The sequence below is a fragment of the Monopterus albus genome, unplaced genomic scaffold (assembly GCF_001952655.1).
Source record: "Monopterus albus unplaced genomic scaffold, M_albus_1.0 scaffold215.1, whole genome shotgun sequence".
In the NCBI taxonomy this organism is placed as follows: domain Eukaryota; kingdom Metazoa; phylum Chordata; class Actinopteri; order Synbranchiformes; family Synbranchidae; genus Monopterus; species Monopterus albus.
Genome location: NW_018128095.1, coordinates 1166850 through 1170929, shown reverse-complemented (window position 1 = coordinate 1170929; position 4080 = coordinate 1166850). Strand labels below are relative to the sequence as shown.

The window sequence follows — 4080 nt, the reverse complement described above, 5'->3', positions numbered from 1 at the left end:
TTTTTAAAATACCTCAATATAGCAAGTCCTTTAATCTAGACAACCATAAACGGTAGGTAATTTGTCCCTACATTACGGTATGATCCATAGGAGTATTTCTTGAATTAGAGCCCCAGTGACTGCAGGAGATAAACCACAGACAATCTGTTAAATACCACTGTTGAAGAATAAATTTAAAAATCATTTTATGATGTGACAGTGATCAAGTATGGGTTTCATTAGGTTTAGGAACAAAAACAACTTGGTTACATTTAGAGAAAGAAGACTTGGCTTAAAGTAAGTACTTTGTTTCAGGTAGAGAATATTAGCTGTCATGGTTACAATAACAAGCGTGGTTAAGGTGTGGACAGTGCTAACCACTGCACCACCAGGAGAGCAATGTGGATGCATGGTAAATGAGCCATATGTGTGAGCTGTATCAGAATGTTCACCCATATACCTGTGGGTAGGATCATGGAGATGTATACGAGAGAGACTTAAAAAAAATGGGTGAGGGGATAATCGGGTAGTGAAATAACTAACTGCATTAAAATTTAATATACAGTAATAAAGTTAAATTAAATTTGCCCTGTCCCCAGCAGTAAGTCTGAGATAAGAAGCAGCAGGTAGGTCTGGAGGACCGGCAACATATTTACTTCTTTTGTATTGTTTCTTTTGAAGGCTGTCCCTAACCCTTCATAGGGTGTCGGTTCAATGTTAGGTCCAACAATCTATTAACCGCTGTGGACCGCCTTCAGACCAAGACAGAGGAGGCTGATCCACCTCATGTCATTAAACTTGAGTTATCACATACTTATATTCTGGTTAGTCATGAATAGTGTCAGGTTTGCTCGGTGCCACCTGCCTCTCTTTCTCTTTTCTTTCCCTCTTCCTCTATCTTTCTGGTTCTCTGTCGCAGGTCCCAGCGCCCAGGTGAGGCACAGCTGAAGCGCATCACTTAATCAGCGGCTCACGGGGTGTGACACAGATGAGGCGTATATCAGATGATCACCGTCCCTACTTAAAGCACTGTCAGACGCTCCTTCATCGCCAGATCATTGAGGTTGAGGTTCACGTTTGATGTGGCCATGCATGTTACTCTGTCAATTTTTCGCTTTGTTCTAGCCGTACAGCTAGAACGTCTTGTGTACAATACTTCTGTCACGTTCCCGCTGCATTGACCTGCCTGCCAACTGTGGAGTGAATACTCTCAACACTGTTTAATCTGCCTGCCAGCTATGGTGCGAGTGCCCTGTGTTTATCTGCTTATCGTTTATGGAGTGAGACTGCTAGCCACATGATGCACTTACTGCCAGCTATGTTGTGCACTTATCTGACTGCCGTGCTCTTGCCTGTATGGCAGCTCTCCTGCCTACTACCCTGCCCATCCTGGTCCTCTGATCCTCCTGGTTCCTGCCGCTCTCCTGTCTACTCACCAGTCCGTCCTGATCTTTTGATCCTCCTGGTTCCTGCTGCTCTCCTGCCTACTTATCTGCCCATCCTTTCAGCCTCTACTCCTCTACCCTGGTCGGACCACTCCAACCCCATTGACCTTGTCTTCCTCCATCTGCTTACATTCTGTAATAAAGACTCTTTTCTGCTAACACTATGAGTTTGCACCCTGAGTCCTCATTCTCTCTCATTCTCTCTCTCTCTCACCTCCTGGTGAGAGACACCAACCATAACAGAATAATAACCAAAACCAAACCAAGCCTGCTAGAATCTTGAATTTTGCCATAAGTGGGAGATGGAAGCAGAGAAAAAACTAAATACAAAATAGATGGGGAGAAAAAAGAACAATAAATATATTTATTGTTATTATATTTATTTATCGGTATTATGTTGGATGGCATAGTGGGGCAGTTGTTAGTGCTGCTGCCTCACAGCAAGAAGGTTTTGGGTTCGAGCTGTCGTTGACCCATTGCCTTTCTGTGTGCAGTTTGTATGCCCTCTCTGTGCCTGCATGGGTTGTATCTGGGTACTCTGGCTTCCTTCCGCAGTCCAAAGACATGCAGCTTAGGGTGACTGGTGACTCTAAATTGCCTGTAGACGTGTGGGCGGTTGTCTATCTCTAAGTGTCAGCCCTGTGATAGACTGGTGACCTGTCCAGGGTGGACCCTGCCTCTCACCCGATGCCTCTCACCCCTACCAGGGGCCTGGGAGTTTGAGGGTTCTGTGCAGTATCTTAGCTGTACTTAGCACTGCACTCTTCTTGACAGAGGGCTCTAATATTTTTCGTGGGATCTATTGGAGCTGCTCCTCCAGATTAGGAGTCGCACCTCTGAGTGCTCCTAACCCCCCTGGGCCTTCACCTTCTACATCCCATCCAGTTCCTCTTTCAGTCTCTAAGACTTCTCCATCTTCTCATGCTCCTTCTTCTCAATGTAGATGTCTCTTTTATTGCTGCTATGTCTATCATCACTACGTCCTTGTCCAGTACCTTGCTGTCTGTCTGGATCTGGAAGTCCCACGGGATCTTAACCCTGTTATCTCCATGACCTTCTATTACTACCTATACAGTAGTAAAATGATTTATTCTAGTAGCTGGAGATATCTGAGAAAGTTGTAATTAATGTCAATGATGCTTATAGGGATGAGATAGGGTACTGAAGGAGTAGTAACACATCCTCTGCATACAAACAGATCTTGTGCTGTATATTATCTATTTGTATTCCTTTAATGTTGTCACTCTGTCTTATTGCAGATGCCAGTGGTTCAGTGAACACTGGAGAGGTGTACAGTGCTCTTATCTAATTTATAATGTATAATTATAATATCTGCAAAGCTGACCATTAGAACAGAAAATCCACAAGGCTGGTGCCTCAGACTTTTCTCACTCTATACACATGACTGCATATCCACTCAGGACCATACTGTAGCTGCATATTCCTATATGCAAATGAAACCAGTATAACTGGACTGATAACATGCAACAATGAGTCAGACTACCAGCAGTTGGTGGTTGATGCAATTGATTATGGTGAAAACAGATCCTGAATACTGACAAAATTTGTCTGGATTTTAGTAAACGTTCCCCACCTCTACACCCTTTGGTCATAAGAGGCTCTATGGTGGAACAGGTGAACAGCTTTATGTTCATAGACCTACGTATAATGCAATGTATACATTTCAAATTTTCATTATTAATATTTAAAGCAGTTCAGAATCTGTCCCCTGCTTATCTCACAAATCTTCTTCAGTTTTAAAAAAACACTTTGTTCATCATGATCCTCATCAGCAGGTCTTTTAGCACTACCAACTATCAACCTCAGCACAGCAGGTGTCAGGCCCTTTTCCTATGCTGCACCAAAACTCAGAACTCACTTCCCCCTCATATCCACACATTAGAATCCATTACTGAATGTAAGGCAGCAGTAAAAACTTTTCAAATTAGCATATTTATTATAATTGCACTGGAATAATTAATTCAGTGATGATTTTAGGATTTTATTTCTATTTCTATTTTATTATTTTGTATTAATGTTGTATTAATTGTAATTGTATTACCTACTTTTATTTACTACTTGATGTAAGGTGACCTTGAGTGTCAGGAAAGGCACCACCAAATAAAATGCATTATTATTATTATTACCAACAACCTTAGTTGGTCATCTAATATCTCAGTTGTTGTTGAGAAAGCACAGAAGCAGTTATATTATATCAGGTAACTGAGGAGGGTTGGCCTTATTCACCAGCTCCTTATTCAAGCCTACAGAGGTTTGGTAGCGAGCATCCTTGTTAGTGGCATCACAGTGTGGGAGTGTGTTGTTTGGGAATGACACACTGAGAACGAGAAAACACCTGCAGAGAATTATAAAGACTGCAGAAAATATTATAGGCACTCATCTCCCCTCTTTAGACACTCTGTCCACTCACCACTGTAGGAGCAAAGTACAATCAATTGTCATGGATATTCACCACCCCTGTTCAGATTGAGAAAATCTGAACATTGAACACCTTAGACACAACAGGCCAGAGAGTATAAGAACTTGCACCAAACACTTTCACAACAGTTTTTATACAATGACAATAATACTGGTGGCAAAGGACTGTCAGGTTACACTTCAATTATTCATTCCCCACAAGTCTTATATATATATA

At 42.0% G+C, this 4080-nt stretch overlaps 1 long non-coding RNA gene across 1 annotated transcript in view; it reads left to right on the top strand.

Annotated features, from left to right (window-relative positions):
- LOC109971111 (uncharacterized) overlaps window positions 1–1575 on the top strand; it is a 7291-nt gene extending 5716 nt beyond the window's left edge. Inside the window, exons 2-3 of the long non-coding RNA XR_002276498.1 lie at window positions 899–1042; window positions 1343–1575. This is a non-coding gene — a long non-coding RNA (uncharacterized LOC109971111). The remainder of the gene's footprint in view (window positions 1–898; window positions 1043–1342) is intronic.
- The last annotated feature ends 2505 nt before the right edge of the window (window positions 1576–4080 follow it).